Here is a 24,698-nt window from a genome sequence, read left to right as displayed (position 1 = left end):
GTTCTCACGTTTCTGAGTTTTTATTTTATTGGAGTTGCATGTGGAGCCCACGCCGGACCTCAATTTTTTCCCACGTTTCGTTCGATATTCACATCTTCTCAGGGCATAGTATACCTAATATGAGCTCACCTAATTACCTGTATGTGTTTTGTTTGTTTTTTGCATCTATATTCTTTATTTCGTCTGTTGATTTTGATATAAATTCCCGCTTTATGTCTGTGTTATTCAGTTTTTGTGTTTCAATATTTTTCTTTCTTGTGGAGATATTCTGAGCCGTTATAGCCGCGGGTTTTATTTGTGTTACTGCTATGATCAGCACGTGGTCACTGCGTATGACAGCCTCCCCTTCACGTCCTGCTGGCGAAAAGCGAGTGTTTTTATCGTCGGCTCATTTAAATTTCTATTGGTCTATTTGATTTTTGGTTCTGCCGTCAGGTGAAACCCATGTGTATTTATGTATAGTCTTATGCGGGAAGATGGTTCCGCCAATTATCATGCAGTGTCCTTAACATATTTCTGCCTGCTTTCGTTGTTGTTAAGGGCCCCAGAGTTTTATTGTTATTAACGTATAATAAACGTTCAGAAGCAATTAAATAAGTATTTTTTTCAACGGCGTAAAAATGTGTGGTGTATAAAACCTTTAATCATTTAAATACGTGCAAACACTATATAAAACTCTACAGTACATAATTTTTTGAATAATGTTAAAAAATTCATTAATAAAAATATTTTAAGAATTAAAAACATTTTTGCGGAAATAGTAAACATACTGTAATTAAAAAAAAATATAGCCTAAAAATTTACATTTTCCATGACGTTCCCATTGTCTTAGTCATTACTATTTTAAATTCTTTACTGTTGTTCTATTTTTGACCTTCAAAGCATCTCTTTTCTATTCTAATAAGTTAATTGTTCATCAAATTTAGTTTTTTTAATGTTACTCAATTAATATTCATTCAAGCACAATTCATAAAATGTAAATATTACTTGATTGTATATTTTGTGAATGCGATGTATGTACAATTTTGCCTACATCCTCGCTTGCAGCCTACTTTTATTCAAGATGATGTTTGATATTCTTTCTTGTTTCATTTTCAATTAAATAAAATCGTGAATTTGGCAAACACTTACCTTTCATATATACCTATAGTTGACCGCATCTATCGCCCAATCATCATTATTTATTTATTATTACGCCTAGAGTATAGAAATTTTATATTATGAAAAATGGTTGTTTGTTGATTATTCGTTGATCATATTATTTTAAATTAATTTTTTTTTATAAAATTGAAAGCGATTTCTTTTTTAATTTAATTTTTTTCACTTTGTATAACATAAAATTATGTTTTGTTTGTATTCTGGTATATTTTTTGTCCCAAAGTTGAAATTTGGCAGTGCATATTATACTAAAGGAACCTGTTATGGTTTCTTATTTGATTATATTAAAACTAGCGTTTTTATTTTTCTATTGCAGTACTCTAACACACTCATTAATCAACAATTTGTTTTACTTCTTGATGTACAAACTTCAAACATTGAAGATAACAAATGGTATTTTTGGGTGACATGAATGAATGAAAGATTGTATACGAGTGCTGAAATTGTATACGAGTGCAAATTTACAGAAGCCTGGTAAGCATAAGTTTTCACTCAATTTATAAATTACTTTGATTACTTAAAATGTGTTTTAATTTTGTGATTACAAAATATATTTGTTTTGTAATTTGCAACAAAAAAAAATTGCTTAAATAATTTTACATTTTTAGTTCAAACTTCACATAGAATCCTTTATTTCTAAATTAGATTGAAATTTTTTAATATTCATTTCTTTGAATTCGATGAACCAATTCTTGCCGTGGATGTTAGATTGTGAATTCATGTTGAATTTGAGAATTTAATGTTGAATAATACAATAAATGAGTAGTAGATAAACTTACAAAAATTTTACGAACTACTTCAAAAAAAGAACGGTGCTTTTTTAATTACAGAATTACTTTCTTTACGTACTGACCTCATGTTAAGCACGGCAGTGGCTTAACTATAAAACAATAAAAATGAATATTAAATTAAAACGAATACATATTTGCAAACAAAAACGAAAAGTTTTAGAAATTGGGAATTAATATTTAATTTATTCACATTAAAAAGAATTATCATTACAAATCAAGCTAAAACCCAACGACACAACAAACACAATTAAATAATGAATTCACTTTATTAAACGATTTGTTTTATTTTGTTTTAAAGCAACCAAAACCTAGTATATCAAACATGTTCTTCCAACATTAATCATACAATTACTTGGTAAAAAAAGAAAGAAAACAATTTGTGTACAATGAAATTGAATTCAGGGAAAATTTCATACTCAACATTCCAACCTTTTGTTTAGTCTTATCTAAAACATTGTTGAGTTCGGTTGTATTTTGCGGTAATAGGGAAATGTAAGATCAATGTTTTTTTTTTATATTAATTTTTTTTCTTATTAAATTATGGTTTTAATTCAGATATGCGGTAATAAAAGTTATAGAAAGTGTTTAAGTCTATGATACTCAAATTACTGAAAATTTTGTTTTTATTTCAAATTTGCTATAACACTTGTGAAACTGGAATAAACCACAAAAAGTTATCGAAATTTACTTTTATAATTTTTTGTTAATTAAATTATTCTTATAATGCAAAAAACATTTCCAAAAATTTATAAAAAATAATGTTATATAAGAAATGATTAAATAGAATTTATTTTGTATTTCTTTAAAGAAATGTTTAATAAATGTAATCATTTAGAATAAAAGTGAATATTTGTGAATCTTGACCTTTAAGTGTTAGTGCATAATTTTTTATTATAAAATAATTTATTAATAATATTTATAATTCAAAAGTTTTGAAATATTCAATAAAAAAATTGGTGATAAAAAATAAGACAAGGAATCAATTTATACAGAAAGGATAAAACTTATTCGATTTCCGGAATTAATTTGTTGGTTTTAATGGGTCCGTGTTTATTGTATTTAATTTTCGATTACATTTAAAATGAGTGATTATTTTTTACATGTCCATTATATAACAACTGGATCAAATTTATTATTTTCGTATTTTGTACTCTTTAATAACAAAGTGAAATCCGTACAATTATAGTTTTTAAATTAGTGTTTATTCAATTTTTAGAATATTTTGCTTCAGCTCTTAAAAAATAAAATTCTTTTTTTTTTATTGTATTTTATTTAGATCGGCCTACCAATAGAGCTGGAATACAAAGAATCAAAGTAGTGTTTATTTTTTATTGTTAATGTTGAAATAAAAAAAAAAGTAAAACAAGAGAAAAAAAATTAAGTGCATCAACAAAAACAAAAAAAAGAGAAAAAAGGTTTTCTGTGTTCTTTTTTATTTTATCTTTCAACTACAGGATAATAAAAAAAAAAGTGAACATAATAGATTGTTAGAGAAATCTATTATTTTTTTTGGGTAACACAAAATATTCAAAGGGAAACAAGAAATTGTATAGGGATTAAAAGGAAACATTTCAGAATTTTTAGATTTATTTTATCATTGTTCAACATCAAAAAGGGAGAGCATAAAGAGAAAAAAAACACAAAAACTTACAAATTTGTGGAATAATATTTGAATTCTGATAAGGATATCCTGTTGGAATAAATGGATTTTTAATACAGGTAAGTTAAATTTAAATAAAAATTAAAATATAAATTTTTTTACTTGTATCATTCAAATAAAAATGCAAACAGAATAAAGTTACCATAATAATTATGCGATTCAAAAATCATATACTTAACGGCAACCGCCTACGATCATTCACGTTCAATGTAAATATAAGCATTTTGATCCGTTTATGTTTTTTTGTTTAGTATGAACCAACAAATTCATATAAACGTGTAACCAAAAGAAAGGCTTCTAGATATTTTTTGAATGCTGAATAGTAGTGTATATACACAAAGAAATTCTCTTCTAGGAATGGATAAACCTTTTAGAAATCCGGCGCATAAAATTTTTAAAGGGCTCGACTAAAACACATTATTAAAGATATCATATCTTTCGATGTATGCTGCATACATCGGAAAATTTATCTCGCTATGAAAAATCATCAGTTCATAGTGAAAATTGTACTAGATGAAAAATTTGGAAATACATAGAATTACAATACATATACGTATATGTATATACTATAGTAAATTTATAATTATGTATATACATAGAATCAAAATTTTGTAAACAGATCAAAGAATTTCTTCAACAAGTCCATTAGAAATAAAAGAGTTTTGAAATTGCCGATAGACTCGGGACACTTTCAAAATAAAACGTCGAATTAATGATTTTATTGCTTAAAATCATAATAAAATCATCTTTACTTCAATATTCAACAGAAATAATAATTTATTTGTAATAAATCAACAAAATTTTTTAATAAGTATGACATTAAATTTTTAAATACTCTATTAAACTTCTGATTAATTTATTGAATGTAGTATACTGTGTCAGAAAAATTTCATATAAAAATAAATGTTTTCTCATAAATTAATAACACATATGTATATATATATATATACAACTAATATTCATATTGTAATAAAATAATATAGTTATGTTATCTGTCTGAAACTATCTTTAACATCACTTAAGAAGTCATTTATATGTCCAACAAGTGATTTATAATATTTTGATTAGAAACTCCTTGTGATACGATCTTTGTATACGAGTATAATTTTCAAAATAAATAAATAATTTTTATGAAACTTTGATTGGAAAAATGTCTGTATTAATAAGGTAACATACCTATATATATAAGGTAACATACCTATATATAAGCTAGCAAATATAACATACCTATATATATACTCGTATATACAATAGTATATAATAAAAACATCATGTTATAAATTTAAATTAAACAAAAATAAAATTTATTAAAATTTGTTAATTTTTTTTTTTTCTTTTGTATTCAAAAGACCAAAGATCTTTAATAATCTCCTTACAATCTAAAATACTAACGATCATAATTTCAATATATAAAAATCATCATCAAAACTTTTGCTAATATAGAAAATATAAAATACCTAACACTAATAAAGTCAATGGTAAATTCAACAGCAAAAAAAAAATTATTTATTTTGCATAAATTTTACATAAATTTTATGTTTTGAAACACCATCTTTGTATGGAAGATACCATTATAGTTCGGTTTTTCATATTTTTGGTTATTAATTATCGATTATATTATTTGTGGTATAGACAACAAAAAAAAAGTTATATATTTATATAGTTTTATTATTAATATTGGTTGAATTGTAAACATTTCTTTTTGGAAACGACCACGAAAAAATATTACAATAATTTAAAATCAATTTTTTTCTTAAATACTTTTGAAATGTGGTCACTTATAACAACTAGACTATCGTAATCACGAATTTCAGTTCAATTTTTACTCAAACGTATGCAATACTTTTAAAATACTATTTGTTGAATAAATGCATTTTTTTGTATAAATAAATTTTTTGGCTTTTTGACCAAATTTTTGCAAATTTCCAAGCTTTAAATAGATATTTCCAGGTTTCCAAGGATATCCATTACATCTGTGTACCTTTCCTGTGGTTAAGCTACAAATCGCAGTTAAATTTTTCCAAAACAGACTAAAATATCGTTTTCTCACTTCATATACCATATGCACTAATATATACTAGTATACAGAAGATAATAAGTGTAGACTTATACTTAACATTTTATACTTTTTTTTATATTATATTAATCCTAACTGATAAAACCCAACTGAAAAATACCTAAACCAAATACTTAATAACAATAATTAAAATTAATCATTTCGACATCATTTCAATCATTGTCAAAATCTACAAGTTATTATAAAAAAAAACTAAAGTTTGTAATTTAAAATCGAACTAAGGAAATTTAAAATTAAAATAAATAGATATTATGGCTTTTGTTACAAAAATACAGAAATAGAAATGTAGGTGTAGGTTAGGTATCAAAAATAGATGAAGAAATGTTTAATCCAAAATTGGTGGAAAATATTTTCTGTTACATTGCTAGATTATCTTTTTAAGGGATTGATTGAAAAATTCATTTTTAATGTTAATTTTAGAAGCCATCTGAATATTTTTTTGGATATGATTATTAGTTATTTTTTTTTTGAATTATCTTTATTGACTTTAAGTTGTGGGGAAGACTAAAATAAATAATAGAAGGTTATTATTGTAAACGAAGGTAGTTATTTGCATGTTAATCATGAAAAACGTGAATTATAAAAAAGAATATACCACATATTTTCAACATTTTCGTTAAGATTCTATAAAGATATAAAAAATTGAAGTGCATATCATATAACGACTGCATAAACTTATGCGATTATTAACGTTAATTGAAAAAATGCTATTAATTTTTTAGTTTTAATTACCGAACTCAGTATTTGCCCAACAATAAGCTAGCAAGTGATGTTATTTTATTGTTGTTTCTTTTCATTTGAACTTTAAAATTGATGTATCTTCATTTACATTTCCGGTTAAAAGCGAATTCATTCAAAGTTCCAATTCAAGCGTTTTTCTTATACAAATCTCAATTTATTGTTCAGTTGATGATTTGCATTAACATAAAATGTAAAAAAATTGTGATTGATTTGCATAATGTACTTGAAATATTAATTCTGATTTTCTCTTTCCACTTGAGTTCAATATAGATTTTTTGAGTTTCTCAGCAAAATTAACCAACTATTTTGTAGGTTTTTCTCTAAATTTTAATCCATTTTATAGGAATGTTAATAATTTTTCATCTTTTTTTTTTTGTTTCAATTGTTAATGATACGCACAAGTGTGATAGGAGAAAACATTTAAATATTTTTAATAATTGAAAAAAATTCTTGTAAAAGTCATGATAATGACCTTGACTTCTAGGAATTACTAAATTAGTTCCGATTCAGTAAAATTATACTACATTTTGTTATATAGACAAATTTTTTGTATTTTTTTGGATTTAACATTTCAGTATTTACCGTGAAGGTGAAACTGATTTGTGATAGACAATGACTAATTTGTTTATGCGGATTAAAATATCATTAAAAATTCATTAAATCTATTTTGTTAGCTTGAAATATTTGTAGCATTACTAAAATGATTTTGCACATTTAAGAACATTTTATTAAGTCTTCCGAAATAAGTAAGTATATGCAAGAGATATTTTTACTTATGTCAAAATATTTTTATTTAAAGAGTGTTAACAATCAAGTTTTGTAATTGAAAAGAATAAGGTGACTAAAATTTAATTAACTTGCAAAATTTAACAATAAAGTTCTTAAAAAATTTTTTTAAACTTTTAATATGGTATAAAGCAATTTTTACTTGTACATATTCAGGCAGCGCATGTATTTATTTAAATATGTTTTTTTATACATATAGATTTAAGCTTTAATGGTACAGGAGTAAAGCGCAAAACAGAATTTGTATGAAGAAATGTACTTGAATTATTGTTACTTAATAAAGTTTATGTATGCAGGAACGTAATAACACTAGCTTTTTCAAAAGGTCAATGAACTGAAGACATCCTTTAAAAAAATTGTAAAATAAGTTAAATTTTTGGATTAAATTCGATGGTAAACTAAATGATTCGGAATTCGTACTGAAGAGACTCCGAAGGATGTTCAAAAATGAAAGAAAATGTCAAACCCGAGAAAATTTTATAGCCTCAGAGAAGCAAGAATTCGGCGGACTTTCTGTGTACTAATATTCGTATGTGGAAAGCTATTCGGACCGGACTGCCATAGTTATGTTGAAAATATCCTATCGACTAGATGTGTAAACGTGGGTATATGGCAATATTGAGTTTTACGACGATTGAAACGTTAAGTGTGCGATTAAAGAAAATGAAGAAATTTTATACTTTGCCGGAGAATCTCTTGCATTGGCTAGACGGATTCAAATCAGAGATATTTCATTTTCATATATTTCGGAATATGATTATTGTCGTTATTCGAACCTCCTCGGCGCTTTCCGTTATATATTTTTTTAGAGTTATAGCTTTCTCTTTTATGAGGCAATTAAGAACTTAATCAATTCGTCAGTATTTCCTTTCCATATTATGCGATTTTTATATTTTTAACCCCCATGAAAACATTTCTATTTTGGTAACCCATAGTTATGCTATACTTATGTATGTATAGCATGTATGTATATATATTATTTATACAATGCTGTACTTATGTATGTATGTATGTCAAATGTAAAAATATTTTTTACATATTTTATTATATCCAAATTGAATTTCCTGTTTGTTAGGAAAAAAATTTCAACTATAAAGCGTGGAGTAGTTTGAAAAATAGTTTTCGCCCTTTAAATATGAAATGAAATTGCATTTATAACACATTTTCTCAGTTCAAATTTATGACAATGAAACTTTCGAAAATGTAAAAAATAAACTCAGACACTTATGATCACTTGTAAAATTTAAATATTTTTTTTTCTTTTTCTTTCCTAGTTTTGTTAATGTACAAATTTTCAACCGGCAAAATAATAACTGGTTGCATTGAAATGTTATTTACCTTATTGATCACGAATTTCATACATACATAAAAAAACTGTTAAATCAGCAGGTGGTTTTTTTTAACCATATTGTGACTAAGTAATTCAATCGTGGGAAAAAAACTTCTTTTACTCTGTTGCATGAATTTTTTCTATTTTGTTTGTATATCGCGTGTTTTTAATAATAAAACAGAGGACAAGATCTAGTTACTGTTAAATTTAAAAAACACAAAAATGACTAGTAATTGATTAGATAACAGTTTTTTTTTAGAAAATTGAACTTGAAATTCGAGTTTAAAAAAATTGTCATATTTTATCAATTACTTAGCAATAGTTTTAAATCATTAAACATAGATCAATAGGCAAAGTTGTTTATAGTCGAAGCTGATAGAAAAATAAATAAATTTTTAAAAATATTTTTAAATTTATTTTTATTGATTGTGGAAATGGTTAATGCTGTGCTTTAATTAGCATTTTTTTATAATGCTATTAATGAAATAAAGTTGTTAAATTTGAAATATTGAGACTTTTAGCCGTTTCATTGAGGAAATATTAAAATAATAATTTATTGATTTAGTTTAACAACTTAATTAATCAAATTTAATCTTCAAATAAATATTTTGAACAAAATTTGATGGCTGTTTTTACATTATACTTTGTACTTAAGATTCAATGACCATATGTTCAACCTAAAATAATTTATGTTTTTTAATTTTTTAATTTTTTTAAAATTCCGAAATTTAACAATGTAATTTTAAATATTATGTAATGTAATTTTCTGTAAAAGTGCGAATTTTGAACTTAAATTTTCTTTATTTGGTATTGTAGTGTTGTTGAACCTTACGTTCAACAACACTACCTAATTACGTTTTCGACATTCAAAATTCAATATTGAAACAATTGTTGCTGACAAACAGCGTCACTTTTGTTCACTACTTTTTTATTTTTAAAAATCATTAAATTTCTGTCATGAATATTTTCCCAATAATATGTAGTTCTATGCTATCTAAATAGTGAAAATATTTTAGAGCCGTTCGGTAAAACAGAATCGGTAAATTGTTTTGTTTGTAATTTTTAGTGAACGAACGATAGGGTTAAAATTAGTCTGAATCAGAATTATTTTGTTTTCTTAAAAACTAAGAAAAAAATGTGAAGTAAATTCTATTTAAAAGTTATTTTTTGGTATTTCGCATAAAAAAATTAAATTTTTCAGTGACCTTTAATGTTAAACTAGTAAAGTAAATAAATAAATAAGCATTTTTAATTAAAATTATAAAAATTCTTAAACATTATTAAAATATTTTTAAAACATCAGGTGGTTTGATTACCTGTAAGTTTCAAATTCTATTTTAGCTTCGTCAACATCAAAAATGTGTCCTTAAGCATATAACAAGTTTTGTACAAAAGCACAATTTTTTCTAATTCATAAACCACTTACATACATAATGAGTTAATTAAATTTTTTACAAGTGATCTTTCAGAAATAATATTTTTTAAGTAGCAGAAAAGCAAAAATCTTAATAGTTCTAATTTTCGATTTATTTTTTTCGGCTAAATCAGCAAGACATAATAATTGTGGCAAACTTATTTTATAGATTATTTCCTAATGATATTATAATTATATTTTTTCCCGGAAATTTATACTATTTATTCTTAATCAAATTATTTTAAATATCTAAGATAAATTTTTGAGCACAGCTTTGTAATAAATATAGGTAAAATAGACATCAAACTATTGTTATTGGTATGAGGAAAATTCAAGGTTTATTTTCAAATTTAGAATTTAAATTTTTGGATTTTTAACACAGTTATCAATTATTTTTGATTATTAATTAAAAAAAGAAAATTTTTGAATCGAAAAATTGTAATTGATATGCAAAATTTTTAAGAATTGGAATTAAGTACTTAAGTATATTTTAAATTTTTCTTAACAATTTTCAATAGCTTCAATAATTATTATCTTTTTTTTATAAGAATGGGAGTGTAGTGTAAACACTTCCCGGAAATTGAGTTGATTTTCTAATGATAGTACAGTAAAAAAACTATGCATGCAAATAAAAATATGCAAATGCAATAAAATTTCAAAGTGAAAATTACTTGAAATACAATTAAATTTAAATGAAAATGCATTTTCTTAAGTGTAACAAAAGTTAAAAAAATTAAAAAAAAATTATAAAAAACCTTGTTAGAAATCCGCTTTTTAATTTATTGTATTATTAAATTTGTTGTAGAGTCGTTAGAAAAAAAAATTATTATGTATTTCCCGACAGGAAACTTTTTTAGTTGTATAGATTTATGTTGAAAGTACGGAAATTGCATATAAGTATGAGATCTTTGTAAAATCACACACTTACTACATAATGCTCAACTTTAATTTGTTTTAAATTAATATACATAAATAAATAGTAAAGATTAGTATACGTGTAAGGAATGCACCCAACTAATATTAATTTTTAAACGCACGTTGTAAGTGATTTCATATTGCAAATCTAATTCAAACGAGAACAAATAGAGTTGATCACGTCGTGTTGCCATATTCATTTATACTTAGTATTATTTAGTACTGTGCCTTAAATAATTTCTAAGATATGGTAAATCAACTATTGAAGGGTCCTTTCATTGAGCCGGAACTACGCTTTGCGATACTAAGGACAACGGTCTTGCGTGCTCTAAGTGACTGGAAGGGACGAGCAGGGTTGAATATTGGAACAGCTGCTCGGCCTGTCGCTTTCTAAAAAATGTGTGTCCCCTTGGAGACTGGGGCGAACGGAAACTGGCTACGCTTGGTCGTCCAGATTTAAGGCTATTGGTGTGTGCTCCCACTGGACACTGCCTCTCGATGGTCCATTTAAAAAGGATAGGCACGACAGAGGACGGAGTCTGTCCTTTGTGCCTGGAAGAGGACAAAACGATGGAGCACTTATTGTGTGAATGCGAGGCGGTTGTTTGCCGCCACTGGGATGCTTGTGGGAAGGGCGAGGATGGGCTTTGTAATTGGCCGGGATAATCTTACGGCTTGATGTGGCTTCTACACTGCAGTTTGTAGATGGAAACGGAAATCACAAAAGATCCTAAAGGTCGACGTGAGAGTGGCTTAAGAGCCTCGGCTCTCGGGGAAAAAAACTGTTGAAGTTGTATAGCAACTACCAGAATGAGTTTCAAGGTCAAGGAATTTCAACGATTTTTATCAAACATTAAACGTACCTTACATTATATTTGCTTATGCGAAATTTTACAACCAAATAACTCGAACGACTACCTCAAATACATCCAAATTAGATAGATTCCGGCATTTCAATTATTGAGTTATCATTTGGATGCACACGAGGACGGATTGGTGATCAGACGATAAAATATCGTAAATTCGACCCAAAATTCAACGCTGATCATAAACATACGCTTATATCTCAGATCATTGTTTCTGTTAGAAACATTAAGTCAAATTTATAATACCCTTTGAACATACGTTCCTATGGATTTACACAGACTTGTTTCAACTTTACTGTAATCCATTACAAACTGTCCAGCTTATTGGCATTAGAATGGCTTCGATAGAGTTTTCAAGAATTTAGCTGGCTTTAAAAATAAAGAAATTATCCTTAAAGCAATTTAAATTTTTTTTTTCCTAAAAAACCAAAAGCATATGGAAAATGTTACAATTTTTATTTTTTCATTCATGAAAATTATTTGAGGTGTGTTAAGAAAATAAATGATCAAATTTTAAATATTTTTTTCTTGTAAATAAAGAGACAAGAAAATAAGTAATAGTATCAAAAAAGGGGTTTTAACAGTTTTTCCCTCTTTTATTTTAATTTTAAAAAAATTTTCAATTCAAAAACTATTCTGTAAGCAAGGCAAACGGTAAAGAAAACAATTTATTTCACATGTAGATAATTTTTTCTTTTCCTATTTTCAGACATTGTTAATACCTGTGGCTATTAAAGAAATCTACATATGTGAACATTTGTTATACAATACTTGTATATAAATATTGCCAGCTCTATTCTATTTTAGAAGTTAAAGTAAAAATAAAACAAGGGTTTATTTTGCATAAAACTCTTTGTTCTTTTTCAACAGACCATGAACATTTTCCCATAGTTTTTTTTAATGTTTTAATAGCGTGTATTTTGTACAAAACAAATTTCAAGGGCGTATGTTAGATTTGTAATTTCGTTCGACACTTATAATTTAGCATATATTTTAATTATAACTTCGATGACTGTACTTATATGAAAATTATAATACAGTTCTAGTGTGTCATATTTTGTGAAAAAGCGAATGTCAACCAGTCGCCTTTTTGAAACTTAAGTGTCACGAAAACTTATTTGAGCAGAGAAATTTAACTATATTATTGTTAAATATCAAATGATTTATCAAAGTTCTGTATTTTTATGAATGCTTTATTATATGATCAATAATAATGCTGAGTCCTATAAGTTCCTTCAATTAATAAAATGGAGTCTCGAAGGAGTGTTAAAAAGAGATTCGTCGAGAAAGGATGGTAAAATGTAGTTTGAACACAAGGTACAATCTAAACTTATCCTAATGTTAGACGACGCAACTCTACATTCCTTCAAAGTATACATATACTTATGTAAAATTTAGTAGCTAAGTACAAAGCTATTAGAGTAGAATAAGAAAATAAATTATTTTTTTTTCGCGACTTCAAAAAAAATTTTTTTTTTAACTTATAAGTACTTTCTTATTCGTGTAATGAAACAATTATTGTTACTTTGGGAAATGAAAATTTTATACACAAAAAAAAATTCGGAGAAAACAGTTTAAATAGTTTTGTTGTTTTATTTTCATTGTGTAAGTACCTATTTTTTGTTTCCAATATTTTAATTAAATTTATTACATTTTTGTTATTCTTAAATACCATTTTTATTTTGTTTTTCACTTTAAATGTTGAAGTGGGAATAATTTTTGATATAATTTTTAGATTAAGAACAATAAATGTACAAAAACTAAGAAAGAAAAACATTTTCTATTACATTTTCTTTAAAATTTATAACGCGGGATGCGATTTAAATTAGATTCATTTAAAATTCTTTGAGCTTTAATAAATATTTTTTATTTTTTAAAATAATTTAAATGCTAAATTACTTGTTATTGTGCCAAATAGTTTAATACACAATTGGTATACACTTTAATTAAACAACTGGAGTTTAAAGTTTTTCAGATGGTTGTTGATTTATTGAATGTGTAGGGACCACAATCTGTCAAAACATATAACAATTGTATTTTAAGGTTTATAAACTTGATGATATACGAATCACATTCACACTCGTTCAGATTTAAGCTCGCGCTGGTGGAGCTGGCACTAACAAACCGAGTAACACTCATTTGGGCATAGTGGACACAGAGGCACTTTGATGAGTTGACGCGGAGGTCATATCATCCTATGAAACTGATTCTCTCATTTTGTTCAAAGAAGCTCTATTCAGTGCTACAGGAGATGGATCGAAATCAGGTGTCCTAGGCATTGTCCGAGAAATGTCACTTGCACAAACTGAGCAAATCGAACTCCCTTTCTGACGACTATCCATATTCTGCGCGACAGTCCTGCAGATGACTTTTGCGGGGCCTTCTCAATGTTGGAGAGCTCACATCCAGTATGAGATACATCCAAGCATTTACCCAAAACCGGAATATGAGAGGCCATGACTTACTGTGATGGTCGAAGGGTGGAAGTTTCTTTGCATATACATATCTCCCTTTAGTAATCTACAATCTATAGTCACATTCACGCCAATTGCATTTATATAATATTAAAATTAACAAAAATCAATTCAACCACAAGTAGTTTAATTTAAACTTATATTGCAGTTTGCAATTCATTCTTTAATAATTTTATGTCAGCATCATATGTACATACACTTATATCATTTTTAATTAAAAAATTCAACTTTTTCTCATTGGTCTTTTAAGCTCAATAAATAAGAAAAAAATTGATCTCAAATTACATTGTGCTCAACTGCAGTTTATATTGAAATCGAATAGTTTTGAGAAAATATAAAATTTTAAGATTGACTTACATGGAAAATTATTTTATGGTAAAGAAATCTTGTAAATGAAATAAAAAAATTTTTGTGGCATTATAATGAAAATAAAAATCAATAAAATTATGTTTAAATATTTGAAAATTGAGAATTATAACCTAATTTTAATAGAATTACAAGGATGAGATGAATGAGAAAAACTTCTATGCAGTTTATGCATCGTGGGAAACAAGTACAAGTATAGCAAATCTGCTTTCTAGTTTTTTAAATTCTTCCAATGTAAATAAATAAATTGTAATTTCTGTGTGGTTATTTAAGTCAGTTATACATATTGATTTTCAAAAAATGGGTCAATAAAAACTTTCAATAAAATTCCAGCGTAATTTCTTTTCAGTCTCTTAATCGCATTAATTGGTTATGTTTCTAAAGTTAAAGTCTATTTAAAATTTTATACATAATATTATTTGTGTTTTTCGGTTAATTGATTTGAATTCAATATATCATAAGTATTTTATGGAAAATAGCTATGCCTTTATGGTTTATAAAATTTTGAACAATAATTCCACACTTACATTGCAGAAAAATGAAGTGAATAAATGTAAATGAAATAATGAATTGAATTAAATTTTATTGTAATTGAATTTCTCGTCTTTATTTTAATTTTAATAGATTCAAATTTAGAAACTATTGAACTGCATAAAAGTTTATTGAAGAATAATAAAAAGAATGCAAATTAAATATATTTGTTATTTCATGTTTGAGCAACGGAGATACAATTTCGATACATGATCAGGCGGCAGTTCGTTCGAAAGATAATCAAATATTTGAAAACGATAATTGAATAAAACATGCTCGATAAGAAAAGGTTGATAAAACTGATATAATATGCTCGATCGAAAAAGAGAAATTCAAAAGACGTTTCGAATAAGGACAGTTTGACTGTAATTAATTATACTTATCTCGAATTATTTTCTCACTCACCTTATGTACAACACCATCAATACATCAGCGATATTATTAGCCAAAAAATATTACTTTTGTCATATGAGATAAAGTAACAATAACTAATGAATTTATTTAATAATAAAAATACTTTTACGTACATATACATACATACTTTATATGTAATTAGTTTGTCAATTTTTCTCGTGTCATTATAAATAATTGTTTATGACAACTGAGAATAAAAATTTTTACTAAAATAACATCTTCAAATCACACTTTTATTTATTTAATTGCTTATTAATTAATGTAAAAATACTTTTTAATAACATGAAAAATGCATTAATTATGCAATTTGAAATATAAACTTTGGACACTTGAATTTAAATATCTAGCAAGATTTCCAATATTTATATAGTCCAATAACGGTTGCTACGAAACAACTTTTTGACGACCAATAACTTGTATTTAGGAAAATACTGACAATTACTTCCTATATAAATAACACTTATACAAATTCTGCCGCAAAGTATTACAGTGCTTATGTAATAATTTTCTTAAATAATTAACTGTATGAATTCATACATACTGTTAACATAAGACTGTTAACAATATTGGATTACTTATTGCAAAATTTAGTTGAAAAATGCTAACAACTAGACTAAAGTAAAATTACTTTAACAAGTAATCATCATTCATGTCATTAGCAATTAATCTTAAAGTTCGTGAAATTCACCTTTTAAACTTTTTTCTACTCAACACTACTTCTCTATAGAGTTATTCAATTGGAATAAATTTTTGTTTTATGATTTAATAACCATGACGGAATAATGAATTATTTGCTTTAATTTTAATTTTAAAATAACTTCATTTCAAGTAATTTTTTCTACAAGCCATTTATAAAGTTACATTACCTTTTTTTTGTTTATTATAGTATTTGTTAAACCTCAAACATAATGACTGTATATTATCATTATTATATTTTAGTTTTAATCTAAAATTGAATAAAGGAAGAAACAATATAATTTAAGGGAATGAAAACTAATTATTTTCTTTTCGTTTCTGTGGCTTTTGTGTAACTTTCAGAGATTTTATGAATGAGTAACATTTAGTAAACAATAATTTACTTTGTAAATAACCACAATCATTGATTTTTATTTTAGCATATTCACTCAAAGTCAGAATATTTCGAAATCAAATATCAGAGTATTTCTGAGTTAAACAATAGTATAAGACTCTAACTAACTTTAGTATGCTGTACTATGTCACTTCTGTTCTATTTGAATTAATTAATACAAGTCATTATACTTTAAGTCAGGAGAAAATTAATTAAATTTTCAAAAAAATTAAAGAAAATTAATTAAATTTGGTAATGCTAATTTAAAAATAAATGCTACAAGACGATTAAAAGCAAAATTTAAATTAACAAAATGCTGTTACCTGTGAGTTTTAAATTAAAATACAATAGTAAAAATTAAGACCAACAAAATTGTGTATGAAGTTTAAGTGACATAACAATATTTGAGTCATAAGACTATGCCATCTGTGTATGAAGATTAGCACTTTGAACTTTAAATACACGCACATGTTCAAACAATTAGTTATATAGCTATGGTGAATATTTTTTTTCGCTTCCTGTTTATTTTTTAAATTTTGTTGATGGGGTAATTTAGTATTTTTTATATTTTTTCTTTATTTTCAAATTAATTTCTCTAAAGTTTTCTTAACTTTGTATGTAATTTGAATTATCCGAAAATCTGTTAAGTACGTAATTAATTATAAAACACACTTAATAGAAAATTTGGTAGAATTCCCTTATTAACTTAGCTGATCAGTATGTAGTTCCGAAACACTTCGCCTCAGTTTCTTACCATATGACCACAGTTTTATGCAGTAGTTCTAGATTTCCGAGAAAAATAAACAAAACCTGGAAAAATTTATTATGCCAATTTCATAAACCAAATAATAAATTAAGTTTTAATTTATTATTTAAGCTCTGATTTTGTATAGTATAGTACGTATTTTTTTTGGTTATGTGTATTATGTAAAATTATAAGGTTGTAACATGTCAAATCATTTGTAATGTAATCTGCCATATAAATTTTTTTCCCTTCATAAATGATAGGCTATATAGTATGTATTTAAATTCTCTACACCTGAAGGCTACATGTAATAAAGAAACCTTATAATAAAAATCGTCATAAATGTTTTTATGTTTTCTCAGATTATATGAACTCAGTAAGTTCAAAATTTTTGACATTCTTTCAGCTTGTTATTCGCAATGACAGACAGATTTTTTTTCTTTGCTGTACTGCATGCTTTAGTTTCATAAACGTATATTTCTTCCATTGTAATTTTAAAAATTTTCAAACTAATATTTTTCGTCATATTGTTTAAAATTTTGTAAAAAGTAATGAACTTGTTAGTTTGAAGTTTTTTTTTCTCATTTTCTTAATTAATTACATGTGTTGTTATTTTTTTTTTTGTTTTCGTATTTTTAGTTTGAAGGTAAGATCGTGAGCGTCATGTTGTGTTTTTACAGCGTCTGTTATGAAAAATTTTCCTTGATTGTTTAAATGTGTGAAATATTTTATTTATGAAGTGAAATTTAATCGGAATAAAAATTTTCATAAGATAAAAAGTTTGTTGTTTCATTTTGATAAAAACTTGTTGATAACTGAATTAATTTGTTAATGAAAAATGACGGAAATTGATCTCACGTGACTTGAAAAATTTGATAATAGTTTTGGATGTACCTGGAGTAATCTTATTTAAATGTAACAAAATGAATTAATTACGATTTCGTACAGTAATTTATTCCGGAGTGAGTACCTAAAAATTTATTATTTTTTTAAAAATTTTATATTTATTAAAATTAATATTTTTTTTGTATTTCAAATTAAATATAACTCTTATAAATATTAAAAAATGTACAGAATAAGTAGGAGTAGTCCGTGCGGCTACGCTGTTTGGTTATCATCGTTGTGGCTCTATCACTATCTATATTCCCAAGATCGTTGTTATGGATTCAGTTAAACGTCAACTATCTGATCTATCTCATTCTATTGAAGATCACAAATGAGCATTTCTACGTTACAATGGAGCTGGTTACACAAAATGAAATTCACTATAGCATTTGCGTTGACAAGCTAATCAATTTGTCAATCAAAATTTAATTAAATATAAAAACATATACATTTTCGTTATCTGCTCATCTATAGAGAAATTAATGCATGTATTTTTTTATGCATTAGTTAAATCGTTTTCATGTAAATTTTCTAGGTGACATATAAACTAAAAATCTTCAAATTACAAATAAAATTAAAAGTTTTTATTTACTATCAAATTAATAGTAATTTTATTCAAATATTTATGTATAAGTTCGTAGATAAAAACAAGAAATTGTAAAAAAAAATTCATGAAGAAAGTCTACTTAATTAAATTTCAAATTATGAGCTTTTATTATATTGGAATATAATATTCCTTTAATTTATTAAATGCCCTTAAAATCATATTAAAAACTTAAATAATAAGGTTTAAAGTATTAAATCAGCGTTTACTAATAACCCGCACATTAATAGTAAAAACTTTTATGACTTGACACTGATTGTGTTTAATTCCTCGTTATATCTAGTGTTATAAAATTCTTTTAGTATAAAATTTTAGTGTTCATAAATTTTTTGGTTATATTTTGTGTAAGTGTAATAAAATGATTTCTTTACGAAGTTTTAACGACCTTCTTCGAGTCATTTTCATATTTAAAAACAATAGTTACCTTCCATTTTTATACTTATACATATGTAGAGTAAAATGGAATTTTTTAGGTATTCGACTATGCTCATAAAAAATGTTATCTCATATAATTTTTAAGCTAATCTTTACATAGATTCAAGAAAAAAAATTGTCGTATATTATGTGCAGTGCTATGGTGAATGACTTTCAATTTCAACTGAAAAACAATCACTACTTTTAGTTTTCTTGTCAAAATGCAAAAATACAAGTGAAACAACAACAAATGTGTAAAGCTATAAAATCACGAAATATGTCATAATCACTTTTTGTTTTGTTTTTCTTTTTTATCAAGATAATGTAAGCGTATCTAGAGCAATCGACAGTTAATAAATAATAATAGTAACTATAAGTTTTTTCCTTTCAAAAATTCATAAGAAAATTTGAAAAAAAACAAAAAATTATTTCTATATGACGTTTTATTAATTTTTAAGCAAAAGCAATCAAAATAATTTATAATAAAAGAAAATTAATTGTCATTATGAAAAGAACAGGGTGCTTGAAAAACATTTAATTTTACACAGGGTGGTTGGTCCAGCCCATGCTCCCGAGAGGAGATTCATTAATGTTTTTTAGGAACAAAATCGCAAAGGGGTAGGAACGGTTAGGAAACGATGAGAACTAAGGTTAAAATTTTGTAGGGTCAAAAAGATAGGGATTAAAAAAATTTTGTCCGACGAATATTTATTATAGCTTCGAATCTGTTGAAGCTAGAATAAATTTGTGTTCGGAAACTTTTTTTTAAATTGATAAACGTATATAACAGCATGCCGAAGATTGATGTCAGACTTCCCTTTTCAAGTAATAATTGCTCAATTATTGTTTTCAAGCAATAGCTGCAAACTTTGAATTGAAAAACTGAACATTTTTCAAAAAACGTTAACTAATCTAAAAAAAAATCCGCTTTTTTTTTCTCGGTGCGTCACCATGATTGAAGAGGCAATTTTTTTTTTTTAGACACAGAGGTAAAACATAAAACTTAGACATAATAAAAATAGATCAGACGAACCGCAGTGATGTTACAAGCGAGATCATAGTACCATAGCTCTCAAAATACTGTAAAATGTTCAATCTATAACGGCCAAACGATGTTAAGTGTCTAAATATCTAGTGCGGCAATCATCATATGTACATAGTATAATGTACATCATATGTACATTATACTATGCAATGCTATGCAATTCCGTGTGCATTCACATTTTGGATTAATGAAATGATAAGTCTTTCCAACTTAAGATCATACCAACTTATAAGACCAGTATTTTAATAAATCTTGGTTAAATCAGTATTCTAATAACTATTCAAAATAAAAAAACACCGAGTTCTCACTTAAATCTCATCTAGTTGTTCTCACTTTTCAGCACCCTGCAATGTCTACGATAAAATTATGTTAAATATAATATTTTGCTTGTAATCGCGTTTATGTTTGTGAAAAGAAGATTTTAATCTTATGTCATGATGATATTCAAAAAAAAAGAAAAGCAAAAACTAAAAAAATAATAATATATAAAAAATTAGTTCAGTTATGTAACTGTTATTATAATAACTATGCTTTAATAATATAATAAAATAGTGATGAATAATTTTGTGTACTGTGAAAATTATTTTGCATACAAATTTTAAATATTTTTCTTAGCAAATCAGCGCGAAAGTTTATTTTATATTTTATAGGGGAAAAAAAAATTAATCCTATTTGTAGAGTTATTAATGTGGCATGTTAATGCATGTTCAAAAATGTTAATGTATGAGCAATTGTTGTTTATATAATTCTTTTAAAAAAACTTCTCTGTGCAGTGAACTCCTTTTGAATTTTTGTATAATAGTTATATTTGATGGTGCTCTATCACTATGATGGATTATCACTCAATATTTATTTCATTTTTCAATCTCTATGAAATTTACTATTATTAATGAATAAGAATTTCGGATTAAGATCTTAAGCTGGCAGTTTTCCAAGAGAATGGCGGACATTTCGGACATCAAAATAACTCACGGACCACTGTGCTCGCATTTGCAATATGAACAAATTATAATTAGTTGCATAGAGTTAATGCGAACTTTTCCCCTGGGAATGGGAAACGGCACAGCTCATTCTGACAATTTCCGAGATGAGTCTTTCGTACCTACGAAGGGATGCCGTCGTGTTCTTTGATGTGTGGAGTGTAAAGTCCTCACATTTATTAATTTATTTACCTATGTATATCTATTTTACTATAATTCCGAAACAAATAACTGAGTACTTAGAGTATAGTTTAAAATTTCAACATTTTACTGTCACACTGCTCGCATATTGTCGGAAAACATTATTAAAAACATAAAACCCTTTTATAAAATTTAATAGCGTTATATTTACCAATATGAAAACCGTTATTATTTTCAAACAATTTGTTTTTTCTTTTTGTTTGCATTAATGTCTTTAAGCTTCTAATTTTTTTCCGCTATTTTAAAAATTAAGTAAATTTCATAGAGATTGTAAAATGATTGCATATATAAAGAAAACAATGAAATTTGTATGGAATTTTTTTTCTTTTTTTTTTTTTTTAATTTTTTGTAATACCGTGGGAGTAATTTTACACACATATGATCTTATTTATTAACGAACTATTCAATTTTTCTTTATATTTTTTTACTTTTTATTAAACATTTCATATAAAATTTATTGGAAATAATTTGGTATAAAGAAATTGGTATAAATAGATATTTTTGTGAGAAAATTTAGAAAATTCAATTTTGAAAGTAGAAGAACAATATTAATGCTTTAAAGGACAATAAATTTCAGAAACTTTTTATTAAACTGAATGCCTAATATGATCCCCTCCGATAGTGATGATACGATCGAATTTTTGAAGTGTAGTTTTAATAGCGATTACAAAAATTTTACAAATTATCACAGTTCTGGGGTTTTAAGGAAAAACCTAAATGAATTAAAAAATAAGTAGGAAATTTGTGAAGTCAATTGAACAATGCGTTTAAACAAAAAAAATTCATTTACAAATATATTTAAAATATTTAATAAGAAATAAAATACAAAAGACTTAAATGAGAAACTTTTTGCTAAAATTTTATACCTAGAAATACCTAAGTAGATTTACGGTTAAGTAATAATAAATATGGCTGCAATTGTTATTCATTTTCAATTTTTTAATGTTCATAAGTTTTGTAATATTAAATTTTATTTACGAAGATATAAAAAATTTTACACATTTTTTTTAATAAATTTAAAAATTTTTATGTTGACCGTATTTTTTTATTTTATGAGGTTTATAAAAAAAAAATTTACGGTAATTCTTGTAAGCTTTAATTATGTCATTTGTTTAATTATGTCGTTTATTTGTAATTCTTCGTTTCATTTGTAAACACACTTTTAACAGTAATTGACAAATTGTTAATAAGTTCTTATAAATAATTAGTTAGTTTTGCTGTCTAAAATTTTACGAACTTGTTAAAAAGTTACGTTTTCTTTCAAAAGTTTTCTTTCCTTTCCTAATCTTATTGCTTAAATTTAACGGTTTTAAACAACAAAAACAAAATCAAATTTGCCTTTACAACCTCCAGTATGGTTCAGATTATTATAAATATATAAATCTGATATAGAGACCGTATAAGAAACTTGTACCCGTCAAAGGTTAACCATTATTCAAACTATATACATTCATATATATATACAAGAGGTAAAAAAAAGTTATTAGAACTTTTTTTAAACTTTAATTATTAAAGCACAACCATAAAAAATTTGTCGTATAATAAACTAGTAAAAAACACTATATGAAGCCATAAAATTTTTCTTACATACTCTTAAATAGTATACATATAAATACATGAAAAACACATCTAATTTGTTAATGAGAACTTCTGAATTTCAAAGATTCAAATTTTTTGTTTTATGTTTTTTGTTTGTTTTTAGCACATCTCAGTTAAATCCCAAGGTTCAACATTTTTTTATTTTATATTTTTGAACGAATAAGCTATATAAGCAATTGGAATTGTAGAGCTTTTATATTAAATGAAGAAGATATCAATGGCCTAATAATATAGATAATAATTTTTTTTTACCTACTTGAGTGCCTGCCTATTTATCTTCATAAACTTGAATGTTGGCTTTAATACAGAAATTTCTTCAACGATCCGCAACGACGTCATTATGAAGTAGAAGCATAAATTAAGAAAATCACGTATGAATGTGATCTTTAAAGTGACACTCTTGAGTGATTTTTGTATAAGTGTATACATAGAAATAACTTTAGGTTTAATTACGGTAAATTTAACATAAATATGTATATTTAAATTACATATTTTAATATTTGAAATGGTATATGACAAAGATAAGAATTGTAATATAACCATAAGTTAATACTTAAGTTTCAACCTAGTATCAGAAATCAGAATGAGTACCTGGTATCAGAAATTCAAAAGTTAGAATTATAACATTATTGCCTTGTCACACAAAAGATGAACAATTATGGATTTTCGTTACACAAATCTTATCAAACAAAACTCAGAAAGAGTTTTTGATGTTTAAAATTATGCTTTCACGCTTTATCGCATTTTTATGGGACACGATGGTAACACTAAACTTTAGAATCCTGCTAAAGATTCGAAATGAATAAAAGCTTTTTTATTTTTTTAATTAAGAAATTATTTTAAATATTATTAAAAATCAATTACTTGAAAACTAATTTCCTAATTTTTTTATAAATTCAAATAGATTTAATAGAAAATATTCAGTTGAAATTTTAAGTGACCCTACAGTCATGGAACAAAAGCAATTCTTTAACTTTTTATAATTACAGTATTAATACCTGTGAATTCCAATAAAATTTTTTTTTATAAACTAAACTTTTTTCCTTTCTTCTATTTATTTTTATGTTTGTGTATATTTCTTTAGTAATATATTTAAAATTGTAATTTGAGACGAAAATTTAATGAGAAAGACGGGCAAATTATATTGAGAACACTATTTAAGAGAAAAGAGAGGAACAAAATTAAGGGCAGTCTTTGTATAAAATATCGTTGACCCTTTTTTATTCTTATTATTTTGGTTTTTAGTTTTAAATTTCTTGAAGCATAAACTAGTATAATTATGTTCACTGGCGCGCGTCTCAGAATTTTAATTCTCTATACCCATAGTTTTACATTAATATTGAAATTTACGAAAAATAAGAGATTATTCTGACGTATCTTTCATGGACTTCTGAATAAATGTAGCAAAATATACTTATGCTTAACATTTAAATTAAAATTGTATAAATCAAATTAGAAACACACAAAAATTGTACACACAAACATAGTTTATAAGAAAATTCAAATGAAAAAAGGCTAAAAATTTATTCTTAAGGCACCTGTTCATCATTATGATACCGTAAATAATTTTACATTTGATACTGTGTGTGTTTGAATTTCCGTATTTTTATTGTTATATATTATTTCAGAGTAA

At 25.5% G+C, this 24,698-nt stretch overlaps 1 protein-coding gene across 3 annotated transcripts in view; it reads left to right on the top strand.

The window, feature by feature from the left end:
• The first annotated feature begins 2,411 nt into the window (after positions 1 to 2,411).
• LOC129607257 (uncharacterized membrane protein DDB_G0293934) overlaps positions 2,412 to 24,698 on the top strand; it is a 51,132-nt gene continuing 28,845 nt past the window's right edge. The window contains exons 1-2 of one of the 3 annotated variants that reach the window (XM_055518119.1): positions 2,412 to 2,441; positions 3,226 to 3,668. The gene's annotated coding sequence lies outside the window, so the exon portion shown is untranslated. The other 2 variants (XM_055518120.1, XM_055518121.1) reach the window with 2 other exon arrangements.

The sequence above is a fragment of the Condylostylus longicornis genome, unplaced genomic scaffold, assembly GCF_029603195.1.
Source record: "Condylostylus longicornis isolate FDR11 unplaced genomic scaffold, ASM2960319v2 ptg000027l, whole genome shotgun sequence".
Taxonomy (NCBI): Eukaryota; Metazoa; Arthropoda; class Insecta; order Diptera; family Dolichopodidae; genus Condylostylus; species Condylostylus longicornis.
Note: the sequence above shows the minus strand (reverse complement) of the source record. Positions and strands in the feature narration are given on the sequence as shown.